Below are 23,905 nucleotides of genomic sequence, written 5' to 3'. Positions count from 1 at the left end.
CGCACGGGGCTGAGAGGGAGTGCGGGGCGGCGGGGAGGGCGTCCGCCCTCCCCGCCGCCCCGCACTCCCTCTCAGCCCCGCTGGTTTGCCGGGGAAGAGGGGACAGGCCTGCGGGTTCCTGAGGGAGCGGCCGCTGTGGTGAGGGCGGCGGTGCCGTTGGGGCTGGGTGGCGGCGCGGGGGGAAGCCGGGGAGGGCGAAGGGATGAAGCCCGACCGGGCTGGGAGAGGGGACTCCAGCCGGTCTCCGAGCCCCTCAGGTAGGGGGACTGGGGTCGGTAGGTGCCATGGCCTCGAAAGCTTCACCTGGTGGGTGCGCTCCCCGTGGGTGATGCTCAACACTCCCATCAGTTTGGGTTGGCCCCTTTTCCTTCCGATAGGAAAAAGTGACAAAATTAAGAAAAAATCTCTTTGTCGTTAGGATTTATGTATTTCTCCCTCTTTTCTTGAATGTTTCCAGCGCTAACATGCCCATAAGGATGGAGTCCAGTGCTTTCGTTCGTTAGACTTGCTATGCATGTGCTGCAGCAGCCGGCTGGTGCAGGAAGCTTTATGTTTTTCACGAATGGAAAATAGTAAGTCAAGCGCTTTTGGGGAAGTACCAGATCCGCTTTACCTAAGTAGTAGTCACAGTGCATTTTTGTGAGGAGATACTTAGAGCATCCAGGTGTATGTCAGCCTCTAATGGAAGCTTAAAGTCTATTGATGATGAAAGATGATCAAAGGACCGGGAAGCCTGCCATACGAGAACAGGCTGACAGAAAAGAAGTCCGGCCTTGAGAAAAGAAGGCTTAGGGGAGACCTTATCCCCGCATTCCAGTATTTAAAGGGTGGCCACAAAGAAGATGGAGACTCCTTTTTTACAACAAGTCACATGGGAGAGGCAAAGGGTAATGTGTACATTACTCCTGGGTAAATTCCAGTTGGACACAAGAGGAAAAATTTTCACAATGAGCAAAATTAGTCATTGGAATAATCTCTGCAGGGAAGTGGTGGATTCCCCATCGTTGGACACTGTTAAGATTCAGCTGTACAGGGTGCTGGGCCATCTTGTCTAGACCATGCTTTTGCTAAGAAAGGTTGGGCCGGATGATCCGTAAGGTCCCTTCCAGCCTGGTTGGTATTCTGTGATTTGTTTTCAGCTGTATTTCACATGTGACAGGCTGGAGGATGATCCTGAAGGTTGTTAAGAGGGCTGTAGCAAAGATGCCACGACTGGAAATAACCAGACACATCTGGACTTACATCCCGATGTTTTGTCTGAACTCATCCACCTTTCGCCTTTACGGTGTCTTTCAAGTTCCTAAAGTTAAAGTAAAAAGATGTTATGGTAATTGAAATATGGGGAAGAACATGGGTATGTTTTAAACATGAAGAGCTAGGAAAGATAGTCTTTTAGGGTAATTAATTAAAAAATGGCATGAGTTAGGAAGTGACAGTCAAAGTAAAGATCAAAGTAAAAGAGATGCCTGTAGTGTGAACTTGAATGGTGGTGGGATGAAGTAAAATGCTTTGAATTATGGATGGTTTGAATGGGTTATGGATTCTGTTTTAGACATGTCAAGTGTGAGCTGACCCTTCACAAAGTATCAAGGAGATAAGCAGAGAATTTGGACAGAAGTAAAACTCTGTAAGAAGTGCTATGGGCCATCATTAAAGAGAACAGTAGTTTATTTTGTATTTCAGATTAGATCACCTATGGAAATGGAGAAGAAAAATAAAACAGGACAAAGTTCAGGGGTTTGTGGAACTTCCTTAAAAAGCTGGAGTTTGGATAGTTAGCTTGTCCTCTGCAGGAACAATTAAAAACAAGTAGAAATGAAAACCTGTTTCTTTGCACCATTGCTGTTCCTAATGATTCTTATAAAAGTTCTTATGTTAGCATTCGTACTGATGATTCAAGCAGTTAGCCACAATCAGCTATTTTTCATAATTCCCAATGTACAGAAACAAAATACTTGTGGAGTCTTGGAGCAGAAGAGTTGAGGTTTTTCCCATCATCCTTCACTTCAAAACAATTAAAAACTGCGGAAGAAGGGAGTTGGGCTAGCATGGATGCATAGATGGGATAGGGAGCCTGCCATTTTACACTGCTTCCACCAGTTTTAGAAATCTATCTTTAATTAGTACTTTTCTTCAGAGCTTGCTCCGTCTGCTAGCGATGCTTACTGTCACTGTAACCCCTTACTGTCTCCTAATGTTGGTGACCCGTGCTATTCTCTACATACAGTTGCCCTTATTTTCTTAAGTTTCTCTTGGGAACTTCCATGCGTCAAAGGGAAAAAAATTGTCTAGGTTCATATAGACAAAAGATTGATTTTTGCTTAAGTTGGTTCTGTGTGGTTGTAGAAAAAAGTTGAAGCAGTTCATTAGATTAAAGATACAGACTTCAAATTTGTTCTTAAATACATGCCAGCAGTATGCTGCAAGAATACGGGGATTCCTCTGGATATCGAGTGGTTTTTGGAGCCTGGCATACTATGGTTAGGTTCAAGACGAGTTTAGAGAAGTTCATAGAAAAGAATCCTTTACGTAAAAGTAATCACTTTTGTATCAGGAAATCCCTAACACACAGATCTCTAGAATATGGGAGATGATTTTGGGGGAAATCTGACTGTGTATTCACCTCATCCTTATTCTCTAGACGTTCACCTTTGATCACTGTTGTAAATGGGATACTGAGCCTAGTTGGACCTTAGTGTGTTCATTCTTACATCTTTAAGGTATGGTTTGGGTTTTGGTGCATTATTTCAACTTTGGCATATATAACTAAAGAAAAACACTCAAATTTTCTAATCTCTCTCTGTCTTACCATCAGAGTATGATAGTTATGTAAGAAAGGGGGGAAAAAAAAAAGACATGCAGCTTTTTACTAGATTAGATAATGCACACAGCTCCTTCACCACTCCATTAAAAATAGCACACACACAAAAATCTGGTTTTTTTTCCTCTTGTAGGGTCAGATAAATGATACTTTAAAAAAACCAAAATAAACCCATGCCATTGCACAGTTCACGTGGGCCATTCTAAGAAAGATTCCAGGGATTGTCTTTTCCCTTCCAACTGTAGAGCAGTGTTTTACAACTGCTTATGTAAGTCTTCGTTGTCCTTGTTTGGAAAGGGACCTACGAAGTATTATGCCTTCAGTACAGTGAGGTATAAGCACATTCCTTTCTCATGCCGTTTAAGCCATTGATTGGACGTTTCTATAAGCAATTCCTTGTACAAATAGTGTGTGCAACCCAATTAAACATAAGATGATAATAAAATAGTGTTTTAAATTTGATTTGACCCCACGTTAGATAAATGATACACAATTATTGTGATTTAAGATCTTCAGAAATCAACAGCAGTATAAACAAAATGAAGCAAAACGAACCCAGGCTAAGGGAACAGGCAGTGGCAGGCAGTGGACCTAACAATTAATACCTGCATACTGGAGACGTGGAGCTGAGCCCCATTTTTACAATCTCTCTTGGCATATCTCCCAAGAAAAAGTAGTTAACCCAAAGAAGGTAGTTATATTCTAAAAGAAATGTGGTAATGCCTTTCTGGCTGTTTCCCCCTCTGTTTCTTTAAAGGTAGCTAGCTAGCTATCCAGCTGGTGTAGCTTTTTGCCAAGATATGTGTAGCAACGGCAAAATAAAACTAATTAGAGAAAGATTAGGCAAATTAAGAGTCATACTCTTTAAAAAAAAAAAAAAGAAAAAAGAAACATAATGTTCCTGAGAATTAATTGTTCTACCAGGAAACTATTACCACCTTTTCTTCTAGGAAAAACAACTAAACATAAAACCAAAAATCTCAAACCATATTTTGAAAAAGCAATTTTTGAATGGCGTAGCTTTTGAAGACCTTAGCCAGTGATGTTCGAGTCATTTCAGCTGTGGCTAAGGAATAATGAATCCTCAGAACCAACTAGGTTTTGTTTTGTTTCAGTTTGTTGCTTAGTAGGCTATTGGGGCTTTAGTGACATAGTTCCGGCAGGCGGACTTTTAAATGGAAAAAATGCTCAGCATCGCTGCAGTAAAACAAATGCTAACCTTTGTGCAACACAATGTTGGGCAGAAGTTGGCTTTGAGTAAATTTTTTTAGATACGAGAGTCTACAAAAAGCCGCGTTTGCAGCTGGGGCTCAGAAGTTAAAAGTGAGCTGAACAGGGCTAGGCTACTACCACTGTCTCTGGCATTTCTGTACAGAATGAGTTTTCCAAGGGATCTTAATTCCCTTTGAGAAAATCGGTGCTGTGGGTTCTCAGTACTTCTGAAATAAGGCCCTTAGTAAATTATTTAATTACACTTAGTAATTACGTATGCACTAGTGAGTATAAAAAAAATCATCTACACATAGGATAAGCAGTTAACTACATGTTAGAATGATAAGGAGCTCATTAAAAATAAAAGGGGAGGCAAAACATAATAGGATCTAAAATACTTAACCAGGTAGAGTAAAGACAGAGAGAGAGAGAGTTTATTGGCTAGATTCAATAAAGGACTTCAGTACCTAAAGCAGGATTTAGGGAGAATTCAGGTGCCTAAGTCCAAAAATGCAATCTGAGAAATCTCACGCAGCTGCTGCCTAACCCAGGAGATGCCTGAAATCAGAAGGCTCTTCATTGATTTTAATTTCTGTCTCTGCTGTGCACATTCGGTGTGCGGCAGCTAGAGCGGTTTAGCACCTGTTTCCCATTCAGCCATTTACAATCCTCAGCTTCAGTGTCCCGGGGCTCTATTTTGTCAGTATTCTCAGGCCACAGCAAGCGCACATTCATATTAAGAGCCTCTTGGTTTGGTGCAGCTGCTTGCTTTAACACGAAGGATGGGGAGATTGAATAACGTTGTATTTAACAACCTGTCTGCTAGATTACTGATCTAAGATTTGGAAGATTCGCTTTGGTTCTGTCGGAGAGTGTTCAAACTGTGTGCTGCGCAGTACTGCGTGCCACTCTGGAGTCCTCAGCACAAGAAGGACGTGGACCTGTTGGAGTGGGTCCAGCGGAGGGCCATGAAGATCATCAGAGGGCTGGAGCACCTCTGCCATGGGGACAGGCTGGGAGGGTTGGGGTTGTTCAGCCTGAAGAGAAGGCTCCGAGGAGACCTTATAGCGGCCTTCCTGTACCTAAAGGGGCTACAGGAAAGATGGTGAGGGACTTTTTACAGGGGCATGTAGTGATGGGATGAGGGGTAATGGCTTCAAACTGGAAGAGGGGAGATTTAGATTGGATATCAGGAAGAAATTCTTTACTGTGAGGGTGGTGAGGCACTGGAAGAGGTTGCCCAGAGAAGTTGTGGCTGCCCCATCCCTGGAGGTGTTCAAGGCCAGGCTGGATGGGGCTTTGATCAGCCTGGTCTAGTGGGAGGTGTCCCTGCCCATGGCAGGGGGCTGGAACTAGGTGATCTTTAAGGTCCCTTCCAACTCTAACCGTTCTATGATTCTGTGAAACCCGTCTCCTCCCTCCAGGTAATCTATCTTAAAGAGTGACTGCATGAACTGAAATTGTCTTGGGAGGATGAATTAGAGATGAGGATGTGTCACTCTCTGCTAAATGCCCTGTTCCTTGGGATAAATCTCACACATCATTTCTGTTCCTACAGACTACAGAATTCTTTACTTCACAATGGCACAGCTTTTAACAGGAATAGAGCAGAGTCATCTGTGTTTTCAATAGCCCTGTCTCTTGCTGGGTAGGATCACTTTTCTGCCGTATGGTGACTTGAATATTTTTGGTTAATGGGGATACACAGTAACAATAGGTTGTTATATGGGAGGCGTTTGTTTTCTCACTTCCTTCTGTTATCCTGGCTGTGATTTAACAGAATACAATAAGCCCTGCTCCATTTTTTTTTAACAGAATGGTTGGATCCTACAGTTAAGAGAGGACTTTAGGCTGTGAATTGTAAGCACACTAAGGTGCCTGTATCTCCATCTGAGCTAAGTTTCTAAGGAGTTGCAGTTAACGCTGCTGCATTTCTTGCAGACTAGCGTTAAACCGCTGTGATGCCTCAGGACTGTACCAGACTTCATCATACGTACTGTATAGCATACGCAGGTATTTCATCTGGAGTTCTAGATTCTTTGTTGGGAAAGGAAAAAGGGAAAACTGAAAAGCAGTTTGCAATCGCATAATTTTAAGCGTCCAGTTACCTCATTCCTTTGCTCATACCAGGACTGAATGTATCCCCTTCTCTAATGCTACGTAGTTCTCACTATTGGCATGTTTGGGTATATATGGATGTGCTTGTATGGGTATTCATGTCAACTGCCATTAATGAGTGGGGCTTGGTAACTCTGAACATTATACTTTGAAACTGTGGAAAAACATTGACTACCCTGGAAACACCAGTGAGTGGAGTCACTCATTTCCCTGTTCTCGTGTTCATTGTCTTTTTTCTTTTCTCCATATATGATGTTGTGCGTTTCAAGAGATATGAATGTTTCTACATGTGCAGGACAATAAACATAAAAATGTGATCAAGAAGGTTTTACTTTAAATTTCTCCAGTTTAAAAAAGTAATTTAACTCCTGATATGATATGAGTCATGTTTGTCTTTTCTTTAGGAAGAGAATCCTTGGACTGATTGGACTCCTTCCTTCTGCCATTGTTGTCCGGTAGGAGAGTCACATATAATCAAAATATTTATAAAATAGCTAAATATTAAGTGGAACATTTGCTCCTGTTAATGTATGTTGTAATTATTCAAATAGTAATGCACTTACAGCATGAATACTAAACTTAGAAAGATACAGAGCTCTGAGTAATCAGTTATTTATTCTTGAAGTTCAAGCTCTTAGTGCAGGACTGTGACTGAATAATGAACAAAAAGCAGAATAACAGCTAAGGAAGTACTAAAAAGACTTATTAAAGAAGGTGTTGTTTTTAATAAGAATTGCTCATTAAGGAAGTGTGCAAATAGCAAATAAGTCAGCATTTTTTCTGTTTATCAGGATGTTTTTCTTCATCTGAAAGTTGCTGGATGACAGTTCTGTTGCATGTACTAAAATATTTTTTCCGTGTGTTAATGGATTCACATTAAAGAAAAAGTACAAGCTGGTTATTTTTAAAAGAACGTGTATCAAAAGTAAAAGATAGTGATTGGGATATGTGTTCTGTGTTATAATTTGATATTTAAAGAACAATTTATTTTGGTATCTGTTTATATATTCACTAATATTTTCTAATATGCCCCCTGATATATATATATATTCTCTAATATATCACTTGCTGTCAAGTTGGATGTTTTGCATCTACTTGGGATCATCCTCTGAGATAAATTATATTCAGATATATTTAGTTTTGAATATATTTTGCCAAACAGGAGGGTTCTCTCTTAACTTCTAATAATTATTGCTGTTCGTTCTTATACAATTAAAAAAAAGGGGTAATAATTACAGTCATTACATTATATTTGCATTAAAAGTATGCCTGTATTGTAAAACTAAATCTTATGCCAAGGGAAAAGGAAGAAAGCTTATTATGCTTCATATCTAGCCTCTTGAGAAAAAAAAAATGCTCTTTTCTGGGTAGTAAATAATAAATGTCAGAAATTACTCTCTGAGGTGTTTGGTTTTTTTTTTTGGTACCAGGCTTACCTTGATAAAAATGGTGAGTGGAATACTCTGATGTTTACAGTACTACTGCCTGGGGGCTAACAGACTCTCAGAATTCTTGAGTTCTGCAACATCATTAACAAAATTAATAGCCAGGCCAGTAATTGATTCCAGGCTTAAATGCAGGTTACGCTGATTGTAGGGCTGATTCATATCTTAGGCAGGGTAGCTGAGTTAAGTAAACTGTTATGGTTAAATAAACAATAATACATCAGAATGAAAGGTTTCCAAGTAAGCTATATGCCAATAGATTACAGCATATCAGAGCCTGCGTGTCAAGAATGGTGAAATGTGAGCAAAGAAGGTGGCAGCCTGTATTCTAATTTATCCAGATGGCATTCTCATTGAAAAAAGGCTTACATTGTAAGAGAAATACCAGGTATTTGAAGAGGGGAAATTTAGGTAGAATAAATAATTGTTGGGAAGGAGGTGGAAGCAAAAGGAAAGGTAGTTCACTTATGTTTTTGAAAGACATACTGCAAATCTCTTTGATTATATTTACACTAGTGTGACTGAGCTGTCCCTCTCGTCACTGAAATCACCTCTTTCCAGAGGGCAGCAAGCTGGCAAGTCATGGATGTGGCTACTTTCTGACTTTCTGGTGTCACCTAGAGCAAAATACAGGTTGTGTTCAGATTGTACCATAGCTCAGATTTCCCTGTGTCCACAGCGTTTTGAGAGCACAGTGATATCTGGAAGAAACCTCTGATCTTTCCTTTACTGCCCCAAACAGAAGAATGTGAATGATAACATGCGCCAGTAAATCTGAAACAAGTCTTCGGTCTTGATACTACTTCACTTTAAGACGATGACTATCTTTCCATAGATCTCATTAGAAAGCCATAAAGCTTTTATAAATTCTTACTGCAAATAACAGTTTCTTCCCGGAATGATTGTTTTAAGATATCATTAAAATAATCATTTTTAAGGTGATTTATGTAAGAAATACAAAGTCTGCTGAATGATTGATCATTGTTTTTTAACATCTTAGATGTTCTAGTCAGTTGATTTTTTGGAAAATTTTGGGTTTCAGAGTACTGAGTTTTACCTTAGATTCTGTTATTGTTTCCACTGCATACTTCACTCCTACAATTCTCATGGCATTATCCTCACTATTAAAATATGTACATGCAATTAAATATATATACCTGTGAACAAAGTGTCTACGACCCTTTTAAAAACAGTTTGCATTAGCTTCTTCAAGTAAGGCTTGGTGTTTTCTGAAACAAAAATTAAGTACCGTTTCAAATGAAGAGAGTAACAAGTGCTATTAAATGTTAAAAAAAAATTTACTACTTTTGTCCTGGTTTATATTTCTGTTTGTAAAAGTGATAGTGTGCTTTTCTGCATTCCAGAAATTTCAGTAGTTTATCTTCTCTGTGATCAGCGTGCAAGAAAATGATCTTTTGAACTGTTTATAACATGTACGAGCTTCCCTCCAAAGAAATCCACATTTGTGTCATTAGTAAGCCTCAGCTGTGCGTGCCTGTATTCCTGCTTTAGCCCATATTACAAACTGCCAGGCACCACCCTACCAAAATGTACATTCTGCCTCAAGAAGCCACTTTTTCTCCAGCAGCAGAGACATTCTCCTGTAGTTCACTGCTTGGCTCTTGGAGTTAGGAGCAGGCCCTACGAAAACAGTCTCTGAAGATGCTCAAGAGCAATTAAAAATAAATTGTGATGGAAACGCATGATACTTATCAAAAATTCTATTGTTACTTATGGAAGGTGTTAGATAGTGCTGAATGAAATTAGGAAGGTGTGGGTTTTTTTCTAAAGCAGTGTCCTATTTTTTTTCTTTCATTCCAGATACAAGTTAATTTTTAATTTTTGCCCACTCAGTCAAGATACAGACAGACGCACAAATGTGCATCCCTAAAATGGGAATTTTTTTTATTTTTTAACAACTGACCTAAGATGCTTCATTTAATTTCATTTCATTTTCCATTTTTGGTCAGTATCACACAGGAATTTTAGAGGGGTTTGATGTGCCTGTTCTGCTGTAAAGGATAGATTCTCTGGCCAGAATGTACTTCTCACAATGCAGAAGAAATTTCACAGATCTCCATGAAGATGTTGTTTTCCTGCAGGCTTGGCCCTTAGAAGGAATGGAAGTTTGAATTCCTGCTTAACTTGGTAAATGTGCTGCATTGGAGATAGATTCAGTGTTTAATAAACTATTCGGGAACAAGTTTCAGATGAGATGGGGAAAACAAAATATCATAGTTTGAAATTTTCTTTAGTTTTCCCACTAGAAAATTGGCAGTTAACAATTGCATTATTTGTCAAAAAATCTTTCAAGCAAGAAACTGGAGTCAGCTCTATTTGCATGATGGTTTAAGAGTTTAAGCAATTTTCTGATTACTTGCTGTCATACATAATGCATCCCAGAAACAAAATATGTTTGGATGTAAAAGAACCGCGCTTTTAGGAAACCAAAGATAATGACAAAAATACAGATTGTTGCCAACCTTTCAAATAATTGCTTAGTATAATAAGTTCGATAGTGAACTTTTAAAAGCTACAGGTTTTTCTGAAGGAGATTTTTTTCAGCGGAATAGTGCAGTTATTGAAAACAACAAAAAGAATAAACTATTTTTTTAGTAACAGGGAACAACAGATTCTTTTTTAAGTGTTTTCATTCCATTGTGCATAACTGTTTCAATTAGGAAATTTAATAAATAACTGCAACTTTATATTTAATTCCTTTTGGTTTGTCGCCAAGAGTTTGAATTTCATGAGTACCACGGGACAGTTTCCATACTTGATCTTCATAATCCCCATGGAAGGCAGCTGAGTTCTGGGTTACCAAAGCTTCATTCGTATTAGAGATTGTGAGAGTTTCAGGCGTTAGGTGAGACTATGGAATCCCTTATGTTCACCCAGCCGAGTATTCCTGGGGTTGTACGTGCTTTTAAGCCACTGACTTGTCCTCACACCCTCCATCCTTTGGTGGCCTCCAGTTGTATTGCGTCAGAGCAGAGTGGGACGAGGTAGCACTAGGAGTCCCTGTGCCCTGTTTTGTTCCTTTTGCTCTCCCCTTACCTCAGCCGTTGTATCTACACCAGTGCTAGAACGATGAAATGCCTGGTGAAGCTGCAAACTACCAGTTGGTTTTGCACTAGAGAAATTCCCACGGAATGCTGGTTTTGGGCATAGGCACAGGAAGCACATGCCAAGGGTATTGGGCTGCTGGGAGCATTTGCTGCCTGTTTGATCTGTGCCAGAGCTGCAGCACTGTGGACAGACACCCTGTAGTCCCTTCCCCTTGCTGCTCTGCTGACTGTTGTGGTTTGAGAAACCCGTAACAATTTATTGTCGTTTAGACAATTATTCTATCACCCAGTGACCCCTCTCCACCCGGGAAAGGGGAAAAACAAAGAAACAAGAGTGTTGAAATATAAATAGATTTAATAGGATAAGACTATGAATAATTAGCATTAATAATACTAAAGAAGCAATACTGATCCCAATACCAATATAAAATATCCAAGGATTATACTCAGCCCATTCCATCAGCAGGAAGCCCTGCACTCCCAGCAGGGGACAGCAAATGTGGGACACTGGGAGCGCTGCGGCTTCGGGAGGAAGGGAATGGCTCAGGGCTCCAGCACCGGGGCAAGGAGTTCTCTGGACCGCAGCCATCGAGGGAAAGAGAGAGAGAACTACGCAGCAAACTTTCTAATTGATACTGAATGTGACGTTCATGGTATGAAATAATCCTGTTGGCAGCTTGGGTCAAGTGCCCAGGTCTTGCTCCTCCTCATCCCTGCACCTGGCAAGGCTCAAAAACACTGAGACCTTGATTCCCACATAGCCTAGCTGGCTATAACGTAAATATTTTCACCAATTCAGACACTAATGTCTTCTAAAAGTGCAGTTTTCCCAAGCAGTAGAAGAGAAATTAGTCCTGTGTTGCTCAAACCAGGACACTGACGTTAAGGTAGGAAAGTGTCGGAAAGCGCAGAATGGCTGTTGCAGCAGAGTCGTCAGTGGCTCTTCCCAGCCATTAATTTCATGCTCTCCTCCTTTTTCCTCCTACTTTATGGATCATGCTGCCACAGAAGTAAAACTTTTTTTATAAGAATTTGCTCTGACTTTCTAGGCACAGCTCATCTCTTCACCCACCCTCGTCCCCTTTTGTACGAAAAGCCCTTTCTGGTTTCTGCAGCCTCAAACAGTATAGAAGTGTCGTATGAAAAATCTGGCTTTTAGGGAAAAACTGCTTGCAGGAGTAATAGTAGGAAGTGCTTATGTAGGAGTATGGTGGGAATTTAAATTTGCTTTGACACACTAGTGATTGACAGTGAATGATGTTTTGAGTGGTCTTTTGTACAGCTGAAGTAGAGTTACGCTGGTGGTTTTGCAACAGTGGAGGTTTCCAAATAATCCCCCAATATACGTACATCTAACAAAGCGACACCACTGCAAAGAAGTGACAGGACAAGAGGCAGTGAGCACAAACTGAAATCCTTAAGAAAAATATTTTTTACTGTGAGGGTGGTCAAACTCTGGAACAGGTTGCCCAGAGAGCTTGTGGAGTTGCCATCCTTGGAAGTACTAAAAACTTGGGTGGACGTGGCCTGAACAACCTGATTTAGTTCACCCTCCTTTGAGCAGAGGGTGGACCAAAGACCTCCAGCAGTGCCTTCCAGTCTGAACCAGTCTGTTACTCTGTTGTTGTAAGAAAAGCCTGCAATAATCCTTTTCAAAACAAACTGGTAATTCCCTGGAGTATTGTTCTGGCTAACAACAGTTTGTGGTTCAGAGACTTCCTAATACGTTCTGTTGTCACTTTAGCAACCTTTAATTATTACAAAGGATGTAAGTGAAAATTACACATGCAAAAAACCAGACACCAAAATCATTGTTAATGAATAGCTCCAGTTGTGTAGTCATTAATTAGAAACATTTTGAGTAATAATGAGACAGATTTTGGTTTCTTTGAAGTCTGTAGTTAAAACTTTCATTGACTTCATGGGGCTAGGGATTTGACCCATTACATTTTGTATCTGACATAAAACATGAACTAAGGCAAAGCGAAGAGGTTAGTTATGTATTGAAACATTCAATAAAAGCAAAACCTGTGATAATAGGAAGTTCAAGTTACTTCTGCCTCCAACCATCAGGCAGCTCTCTCTGGTCCGGTCTTTGCACAGCCTCAGAATTGCTGTGCTCCAGGCTCTGTGCATTAACTGCTGGCATGATGATTTGTTTGGTAGGAAGGAAGAGCTGGGAGGCTTCACTGTTTCGTAGAAAGGCTTTTAAACATGTAGAAGCAGCCAGGGAGTGCACAGTTGAGGAATGGGCCTTTTTTATATGACAAGTCACGCTGTACGTTGCTGTGCAAAGAAAACTCTTGATTTCTGATGTTTGAGAGTGGAAAATTATCCTTCTGTTTGATAAATGAAACTGTTTGCCTCCAAAGCAAGCATATAAGTAATAGAATAAACATATTTGCTCACCAACGGGATAGTTTCAGGAAAAGAGGATTAAAATTCTTGGAAAATCAGCGAGGCAGCTACAAGTGTCAGGTGATTATATGGCCTTATGTAAGTGCAGTGTTTGGTGTCCAGCCAAGTATTTCTAAAACTTATAGGGCAACTTCTGTTCACATTCAGGCCAGCGTAAATCTGAAAGAGCTTCAAAAAAAATCGAAGAGCAGTGTTTGCTCTTACGTTAGAGCTTTTTTTGAAAAGAAAAAAGGTCTGTATCAAAAGAAACTTCTTTACTACAGGGAATTTCTAAAGGGAATGATGTGGTTAAAACAGAGGCTTGCAAGAATTGAATTTTATTCCTGCCTTTCTTGTAGATCTCCTGTACTGTACGGGGCAAGCTATCTTTGTGGCTTAATTTCTGTCTTAACCGTAGTAAATGTATTGTGTTTGTGTATATCTGATATTTAGATAATATAGTGGGGGGTGGGCTGGTAAGTACATTATCTATTTGTTGTATGGCAGTGTATTAAAATAATTTTGTTCATTATTGTTTCTGTTTCATGCAGAAAAACTCTAGTTGGAACTAACTGGGAGAAAACATTTTTAATTCTTTTTTTTTTATTTTACTCCCGTTTAGGCAGGTGGTCCAGGTGGTAATAAACTGCTTCTGAAGTGAACCCATTTTAAATAATCCATTTATTTGTATTGTTTGGTAGATTTTTTGAATGTGTAATAATCTTTCAAAGGCTGTTTTTTCCAAGATAGCATACGGAATGCAAATTGTGTTCCCTAATGTTATTTTTCTTGCACATCCACTCTTTTTTATCTCATGGTTAGTTTTTGTACCATTTGTATCACATTACTTTTTCGCTTCAGCTTTGAAATATCTTTAAACTTGGTGAGAGACATAATACCATTGAATAATTCTCTTTGAGTCATGCAAACCTTCAGGTATTTAGAATTAGGAAAGCGAGATCTTACATTGGTAGAACATTGCTTGAAGTGCTGAAGATGACTGGCTAAATCTGGTGAGTACTAATTAGGTAGCATTTGTCAGTCTGTCAATCAGTCAATCTTACAGATTTTCCTGATCACATACTGAACGTACACAAAGCAAGAGAACAGATACAGTGAGTTCAAGAATTGTCTTCGGAATGATCCTTTTTTCAAAAGAGATACATGAACTGATGTTCAAACAGAAGCATAAAATGTTTCCAGATGACAACAGAATGAAAGATGTCACAGACGTCTCAGGAAAGGAAGTCAGAAGAGGCAAGAATGTCTTTGGAAATGTGTTGGCTTTTACTGAAAGTGCGAATTTGGACATCAGAGAAGTACTGGAATGCCTGCCAGGCTGTATTCTCTGTCCCCACTAGGCTTTTAGCACTGTAGTTGCCCACCAGGCAGCATCAGATGAATCATCATGAAGACCAAAGAAGACAACTTTACTTGAGAGAGAGAATATGGAATACGAACCCTTGCTGAGACAATCCAATTGCCATCTGTATGTTTTTCTGATGAATGGCATTATCATATCTTTTTGTGCCAAATGAGTAAGCTATTTTCACCACACAAATATGATCTACTCCAGCACATATTACATGCTAACTACCAAGCACAAATTTCAGGATGATCTTTGCAATGTGAATTCACTCTGCCAGTTGGAAACCTATCCGATGAGTTCTGGTTAGAAAACTAATGCCAAAAGAAGTACAGGCCTGTGATTAATGGCTGGGTCATCAAAACCCCACAGCTTTCCAGGAGCTTATAAAATGCAACTGCATCCATCACTGCCAAGTTAGTGAGTAAGTACATATTAGCAACCAGTTGACTCAGTTAGAGAGATGTACGAGCTGAAAATGTATAACAAAGAAGAGAATGATGGCAAATAGGAAGATGGTATGCAGGAGCATTTCGGTGAAGAATTGGAAGAGAATAAGGAGAAGAATTGAGATGTTGAGGTATTCTCTAGTGCTTTACAGGAACCTTACAGTATATCTAACCTGGTTTCAATAAGAAAAATAACATTACTGGTTTACAATCAGTTTAAGTAATATGAATATGTATTCCATACTTGTAGTAAGAAGTCTTTTTAATCAATACCTAATCTTTATAAAACAAACATTTTTTTTCATAATAAAATAGTTACCATAGCTAAACTATCCCTCAGAGAAGGTTTTCATATTAGCAAAGCCTAGAGTCAGAAAGCATTCACTGGCTCAGATGTAGCAACTTTTAAGATCTTAAATTTTGCGTCATTGAGTGGTGTTTCTTTGTGCAGTCTGTCTTCTCATATAATAAAGCCTACTCACAGATTTCCCAAAGCTTCTGTGCAAATCCACAATTTCTGGCAGCTCACGTTTATACCAGGATAATGTGGTGTCAGCGCAATAACGTTAGTAACAGACCAATGGTTGCCTGAGCGAAGCTCTGTGGAAAGAGAAAAGTCACAGAAAAACTTCAAGTTTTCATATCAATTAGAGGAAACTAATTTACAGCAACAGCATATAAATACAGTCAGAGTTCACATTATAAGATGAGTATATAAGGGAAACAATGTGACGTGTTTGACAGGTGTCCTTCCTGGTCTTGGTGCTGTTCGGTGTTTCTTGTTCTGTCTTACACAGCACTGATTAGTATTTGATGCTTTCAAAAACAGAGGATATCAAATGCTGTTGGCACATTCCCTCTTCATAACACTGGTAAGTGTAGCATTGAAAAATGCTGCCATTACAGGGCAGTAAAAGTGAGATTTACCACGAAGAATACCTCCATTATACAGCTTTCAGCGGTAGTGCAAAAGGGCTTTCTGGAATTGTGTTGGTATGACCTCAGTCTTTGAAGAGACAGCTCGGATTTTGGGTACGCTTGTCACAGTACATACTGCAAACTGTTGACAAAAAGTTACACTTCTTTTTATTATTCCTTTGTTGAAGATGTGTATTTATCTTGCATTCTGTGTGTACCTTCATCTCAAGATGCATTTAGTAAATCATTTATGAAGCACTGGAGGTTTTTTGTCCCCACTTTTGAGTGGAACAAACTGCTGTACGTCAGCAGTACGGCTTGTGAGGACAAGAAATAAAGCCCAATGTCTAGTTGATATCGCAGTGCAAAGATGTGAGAAACAAAAAATACACCTTTACAGAAGATTCACCTCTTGACATCAGAATGGGCATCTCTGCTCTCCCAAAAACTCATTAAAACTTAAAAAAGTTGTTCTGAAGACCATCTGAAAAAACATCTGAAGAATGCTGCTTTCTGAAATACTATTTTAGTAGAAATACCACGCTCTGACACTGATCGAGTAGAGAATCAGAGATTACCTAATGAATTACGTATGTCATTTCCTGCCGCACCTTAGTTTTACACGCCAGCTCTTCAAGTTGGGTATGCGATCGACTGTTTAACTTTGAGAAAAATAAATAAGAAAACAAGAAGATTACACGATGTAAATTTAAAATGTACAAAAAGTTTGAACAACTTGGAATTTAATCAAATTTGGAATATTTCACCTTCATAACAAATAAAGCTAACACAAATAATTTTTTAGTATCTCAGACTCATAATGTGGTGATCTGGGGGGAGAGAGGCTTTTTTTTAAGCATTTCCTGATATTATCTGCCAAACTCTGTTAAATGATTTACTGAGTGGTTTCAGGGCTCAGTTATTGTACAGTTCTTCAGTGTTAATATATCACTCTTTCAACTGTAATGGAATTACCAAGAAAATTATTTCTCTTGATATTTTCTTGGAAGCAGTAATCGTTTTTTGTGTCTCATGATATTTGAATTCCATGATGATTATTTAAATGTGTTTAATTTTTTGAAGATCTTTAATCGTTTCCACATAATTTCTTTGTTTGTCTTTCACAAGAACCTCTAATATTACCAGTAGCTGTACTGTTTCTCTATGTCATTCTTTGCTCTATTAATTATTTGGCTCTTCCTTGCCATGGGGGAATCACATTTTTCTTTCAAATTGCCAATTTTTAAAAATAAAAGAACCAGTGGTTCTGTAACAGTTGATTCTGTTTCTGTGTTAAAGCTGGGAGATGAGTGGGAGCTCACATCCAGAAACTCTCTGCTATATAGTCGTGGAAGACAGAATGGGTCTTCTTCGAGCCCCACAGTCCCTGTCTCTGCCACACAAGGCTGCGCTCCTGTGCTCTCCATAGAGTTGGAGTTCAGCTTTTGAGCTTTAAATGCCCCAGAATGACAGTTTCAGTCAGTTTCCTTGAGAAACCCTCCCTTAGCAGAAGTCCAAACATGTGAGAAGCTTTTTCCTGTTTCTCAGACTAAGTATTATCTACCTTATTTTTATTGAATTCTTCTAGTTATTTTCCTGCCGACAATTCTAAACGGTATCTCTGCAAGCAGGTATGACCCTGCTAGTTGTTGCTTAGCCAGCTGCCTTCTGAGAGCATATTTGATGTCCAAAACAGTCAAAGGAAAGAGCATATTGCATTAGTTATTCTGGTTTTGCAAGTCATTTTCTGAAACAACTTTTGGTGAAAAATCTTTCAAAAGAGAAACTTTCTGTAAGGCGTAAAAGTCAGCAATAAGAATTCGTATTTTTAGTTTGTTGTAACTTCTCCAAAATGTCTACCCCGTTGTTGACTCAGAGAAGCTTTCAGAGTAGGAGAACTGGATCTCAGCCATCATACTTACATAAGAAAATTTTTTTTAAAATAAGCAATTTGTTGATCTTCAGTCCTCTGACTGCCCAGATTATCCTCATGATAACCTTTGTAACCTTTGATTAAAACGTGCTACACAGAAGAAATTCTACCTGTTAATGAAGCTTAGTTTACTTGTGCTGGAAATTAAAAATGTGGCTGATAATTTTTCAAACCAGCTTAGTGAATTGTGGTACAGCACTGAGAAGGTTGATACACAACAGTAAACCAAAGCAGGACAAATAGAGAATAAATAAGAAATTTCGAAACTCAGATTAAGTTATGATACATGGTAGCTTTGTTAATTCATCAGAAAAGAATGTTATTCTTTTTGAACTTAATGAGCACATGAGTCTGTTTATCACATGCCTCTATAAATAAGTGTCTTTGCAGATGTTTTCTCTTTGTTGAAAATACTTGTTTCTCCCCTCAGGGCATGCTGCACTATTAAATTATACTATGAATTTCCTTGCATATTACAGAGACGCTTAGAACACTGTGGCAGGCATAGCACTGGCATAACTTTTTAATATCAGTTTCAAAAACTATTTACAGATTATTTCAGTAGTATAGCACAGATATATTTTATCTGGCAAAACTTCGTAATATAAATTTTAAGAACCATTTACACATTGTGTCAGTAGTTCATTGATGCTGTGTAATCAAAAATGATTGGCTAATTTCATTGATGGTGATATCTCTTTTAATACAATAAGTACCATGAATTTCACTGACAGTTAAATGGTCTGGGTCACGTAGGATAATTTTCTTACCCTAATTAAGTAATAATTATTTGTCCACCATATCCATACTTCCTATATCTGCAACCCCCCATTCCTTTCATAGTGTGGTTCATATTTACAATTACTGTCTAATTTCAAATGTCGTGTTGTCAGCGTTACCTCAACAAACCCATCTGTTAATGACTGGACAGTTTCTTCAACAGACAGAATAAATGCAATCACAAAACTATTTCTGAAGAGACTTTATAAAACTCCAAAGAGGGAAAGATGAATGAAAAATCAGGAATTACTATGTAGTTTAGGAAAAAATGAATTCTAAATAACAATATACTTGGATGTGCTCCCATTTATTTTATATTTCAACTCGAGAGAATTCATTATTACTGTCTTTTACAGTGAAATACTGGGATTACTTGGAAATGTAATGGTAAAGAATAATCATAGCTTTCATTTGCATGCTCTGTTTAAATGTGGTACCAGATGACTTCTCAGCAGTGAAATTTTATTTTTTTAAGCGAAAGTGTTCAAGTCTGGGTCCGCTGACAGAGCTCATACCTGGAGAGTTAAATGCTACAAACCTAAAATGCCTTTGCTTTCCAGTCAAGGTTGGCCTGTACCGATGCTCACAAAGTTAAGCACTTGTCACATTCTTTAAATACAGCTGTCTTGACTGGGCATAAGAAACATTCAGCACAGTTTGCATTCACTGTAAATTACTTTGGGCTCTTTCTAAAGAAAAGTTCCTTGGCATAGTTTCTAAGACACGTTTCCCTCATTAGAAGAACAGTGTAGGGAAATTAGGTGCAAAAACACAAGGGGTGATAAAGAGCTGTAAAATTAGCTTTATATTTTGTGATAATGTCTGTGAAATCCTTCTTCTGGTGATACAGAGTGGACATGATGTGAAAATGCATTTTTAAAGGAGCTGAGGCTATACAGAACCATAACAGAAGTCCTGACAGGGCAGAGTTCTAGCACTTCATTGTACAGTGGCCAAGGATATAGACACCTTTTGCAAAAGCGTGCAATGTCGTCACGTAACATTCAGTGCCAGTAGATGGCCTTAGCCTGAATCAGCCACCAACAGAAGAAAAGGAAGGAATGTTGGGTATGTGTTTAGTTGTGATAAGTTATTAGTGTTCATTCAACACTAGCATCCATCAGGCACTCTGAAGGAATGGAATGCAGTGGTTCTGCTGTGAGGATGTGTTTATGTTGGATTAGCCTGTGCTAATGCCGACTGTGATTTTCACCATTTTAATCATGCCACCACAATATCCCTTGTGGCTGAGCCACTTTACAACCTTACTGCTGTGGGCTGTGACTCGAGCACTTCTCACATGTGGAAATGCTTTGCTTTCTGTGTATGTATAGTAACTAACTGCTGACATTTTCACTAAGTGCTGTGCATAGGCTGATGTATGACTGTTATTATTATCTGCTTTATAACTTATGCCAGAAGGCAATGTAGTATGTAGTACCTAAATTAGCTTGAAATAAAACAGTTCATGATCTGAAGTCCTCCAGCTGTGGCAGCGAAGATACTTATGAAGTTTAATTGGCCCTACCAGAAATAACCTTTAGTATGTATAGAGAGACCCTTGGACATTATAATTTAACTTTCTTGATCTGAGTACAGATAAACTACAGTGGCTGAGTCGGCTATAATGCCCCCAGCTCCCATCGTTTCCTTGACTGGTAGACATGCGTTTTAGTTGGTGATACAGTAGTGGGTAGGTGAATTTGTATTTTCTTCAAAACATTGCTTTTGATAAAATGTCTCATCTTATCACTGGTGTCTAGCTCTGCTGAAGTGTTTCTTTTCAACTCATAAACATTCCTTTGCACAAAGTGTAGTGGCAGTTCCACATGGTGAAGGATTACTCAATGACAGCGTCTTATCTTACCTTTGTGTGGAAGCCCAGAGGTTTTATGATTGGGAAATTCCATGTTGAACAGAGTTTCTTAATGATGAACCTAAAGAAATTAGTTTGAAAGCAAAGCTACAGGTAAAGAAATCATCTGGAAGCAAAATCATGACATGGTATTTCATGGGGCAATTAGTGATACGGCAATCAATATTACTTTGTTGATAACTTTGCACCTTTTCAAGTGAAAGTAATTATGAAGAAAACCTGCCTCCCCATGTTTCTTGTCACCTCTCTGTCACCATTTTACAACATGTATTTTTCCATTATAGCCTATTTCTTAGTAGGTAACGTGAGCATGGAGTAGCATGTTGCAGAGTACTCGGTGCATACATTAAGTTCCATCCTGTTTCTTCTAGCATGTGTTGTGTATGTAGAGAGCTGTCATGACCTAAAATGTGTTGTTGCCTTAGAAGCAGACAACGTGAGAAGACTCCTTGTATCCTGTGAATCTGAAGTCAAAGTGGAATTCACGTTACATCACTTTGTGAACGCTGTGGTTTTAAAACTGTGGTTGACAGCTTGTTCTGATATTGGCATTCCATAATAACATTAAATGAGTGTTTGAGAACAGGGCAGTATGTTCTCTGCCATGCTGAAAGTGAAAAATGTGGCTCCAGATAACTGGAAGTTCCTGCCAGACTACACAGTTTGTATTAATTTATCCAACCCTTATGTTGATACTTTGCTGCAATGGTCCTTTGCTCTGCTCTGCCCTTTGTAGAGATGTTTAACAAAGATTTGTCCTTGCAAGAGAAAGTAAGTAGGCTAAACACAGTCATGCTGATTTATTGCTGTAACATCAAGGCACTGTAAAATCTCCAAACAAAGCAGACGGGAGAGGAATCTACGGCTTTCCTAATCCATTTATATAATTTTCAGCTTTTCAGCTCCGTTTTAATGTAGCAAGAGAGCACCTCATCCACTTGTACATACAATCTCTTACCTTTCCCATGCACATCACTTTTGAAGTGTCAGGATTCCTTCACATCTCTAAATATATTAATTATGAAATCCCATTTGACTGGTTGAAATTAACCTCCTCCAGAATGTCCACAATTAATGATGGTTGTTGGCTGATTTTTTTCATCATTGTTGATAAAACAGCAAATGATGAATGATCAGACAAGTATTGCAATATTCGGCAGTAATTATTTGTTTACTTAAATTATAAGTGATAAACTAGGGTATGGGCTTATCATACATTAGCTGCGCTGCTGTAAAGACCGCCTGTCCTGGTAAGTCTCAGTTTGTAACACCTTACTGGGTGCAAAATTCCTTAAATTCTGTTCAATATGGGGTAAGAGTTGCATAACATGTAACAGCTGGCCTTTTATAAATTCATATTCTAGATTACACAGTGATAACGTTTTGGAGTTAAATATCACGCGTTTGTCTGGGTTTTTTCAGTCTTGCCAAAACCCACAGTATCAAAGTCATAGTTCTCAAAGGCTTGGAAAAGAAGTTGGGTATGATTTTAAACCCTGCTGCCTTGCTGACAAGGCATAAGCATAAAGCAAAGAGACAAGGTAATACCAATCAGCAAATTAGCAGCTCCTGGCTCCTCCCAAGTTTCAGCTGTGTTCCTACCAGACCTGTGAAGCAAGCTGTAAGAATTATCTTCCTCTAGGCGCTAGGCAGCAGTTTCCAAGTCAGCTTGCTCCACAATGCCTGCAGAAACTTGGTGGAAACAGCAGATTTTATCTTGCCTGGGGATTGCAGTCTGCTGCCTAAAAAGATGGTGGTGACAGTCTGTTGCCTATTAAAAATGCAGTAGTACAGTGTACAACTTACATAATCATCCACTATGAGGACTGTAATAGAACTCTCCAAAGCATGTCCTCACCAATCGCCTCTCCACATAAGCAACAACAATAGCCCTGGGGTTTATCTGAATACATCTGAAGAACAAATGCTGCTTTTAGGATATCCTTGGCTCATCAATTTTGCTTATTCATTCGCGTCCGTACCTCAAATATGCAGGTTGAAAAGTCTTTATTGTGGCAACCGATCCCTTTGTACTAGAGCCTGCATTGCCTTGCACTTGCAAAAAACTGTTTCTAGTCTTATTGGATATCAAGAGAATCACAGAAACATTTCATTTGGAAGGGAACTCTTGAGATCATCTAGAACAACCCCCATGCTCAGGCAGGGTCAGCTAGAACTGGTTACCCATGGCCATCAGATTTTGAGTATCTCCACAGATGGAGATTCCACAGCTTCTCTGGGCAACCTGTGACAGTGTTTTACTGCCTTCACAGTAAAAAAGTGTTATCTTGTGTTGAGATTGACTCTTCAGTGTTTTAATTTGTGCCCATTGCCTCTTGACCTATTGCTGAGCACTACTGGAAAGTCTGGCTCCCTCATCCTTGTTCCCTCCCATCAGGTATTTGTACCCATTGATGAAGTCCCCTCTGAGCCTTCTCTTCTCCAGGCTGAAGAGTCCCAGCTCTCTCAGCCTCTCCTCATATGATAGATGCTCCAGTCCCTTAATCAACTTTGTGCTGGACTCACTCCATTAAGTCCATGTCTCTGTTGTACTGGGGAGTCCAGACCTGGCCATGCAGTGTTCAGGTGTGGCCTCACCAGTGCTGAGTACAGGGGAAGGGTCACCTCCTTTGACCTGTGGGCAATACTCTTCATAGTACAGCCCAGAATGGCTTTGGCCTTCTTTGCTGTGAAGGTGCATTGCTGGGTCATGGTCAGCTTGTTGTCCACCAGGACCCCAAGGGCCTTCTCTGCAGAGCTGCTTTCCAGCAAGTGGGCCCCCAGTGTGTATGGTGCCTGAGTTTATTCCTCTTCAAAGTCCTCTTCAGGAGTTTGCATTTCCCCTTAATAAACTTAATGAGGTTCCTCTTCACCCAGTTCTCTACCTTATCAAGGTCCCACTGAATGGTAGCACAACCATGTGGTGTTTCAGCCATTCCTCCCAGTTTTGTATCATCTGTGAACTTGCTGAGGTGCACTATGTCACATCATCCAGGTCATTAATGAAGCTGTTAAACAGTATTAGCCCCAGTAATGACCCCTGGGTTACACCACTTGTGATATCCCTCCAATTGGACTTTGTGCTGCTGATCACCACCCTCCAAGCCTGGCTATTCAGTCAATTTTCAGTCTATCTCACTGTGTAATTATCTAGCCTTTAATTTGTCAGCTTGTTTATGAGGATGTTACAGAGTCAGCCTTACTAAAGTTGAGGTAAACAGCATCAGCTCTCCCCTCATCCAACAGGCTAGTCATTTCGTTGTAGAAGGCTATCAGATTGGGAAAGGCATGATTTCCCCTTTGCAAACCCATGCCGACTGCACACAATCACCTTCTTTCCCTCATGTGTTTGGAGATGGTTTGCAGGATGATTTTCTCCATCACCTTCCCATGGATAGAAATTTTGCTACGTTGTTTGGCTGTGGTTGCACAGGTTAGGTAATAGATTTTAGAAACTCCTAAATTCTGAAATCTTTAGGTCCTGGATTTTTCAAAATGTCTGTGAATTATCTCATGGAGATT

The 23,905-nt window shown here is 39.4% G+C and overlaps 1 long non-coding RNA gene across 1 annotated transcript in view; it reads left to right on the top strand.

Annotated features, from left to right (window-relative positions):
* Positions 1-374: 374 nt before the first annotated feature.
* Positions 375-23,905, top strand: part of LOC128910259 (uncharacterized) — a 90,558-nt gene continuing 67,027 nt past the window's right edge. The window contains exons 1-2 of the long non-coding RNA XR_008466664.1: positions 375-572; positions 6,556-6,606. This is a non-coding gene — a long non-coding RNA (uncharacterized LOC128910259). The remainder of the gene's footprint in view (positions 573-6,555; positions 6,607-23,905) is intronic.

This window comes from Rissa tridactyla, chromosome 5 (genome assembly GCF_028500815.1).
Source record: "Rissa tridactyla isolate bRisTri1 chromosome 5, bRisTri1.patW.cur.20221130, whole genome shotgun sequence".
Taxonomy (NCBI): domain Eukaryota; kingdom Metazoa; phylum Chordata; class Aves; order Charadriiformes; family Laridae; genus Rissa; species Rissa tridactyla.
The sequence above is the reverse complement of the archived record's forward strand: the minus strand, read 5'-3'. Positions and strand labels throughout refer to the sequence as shown.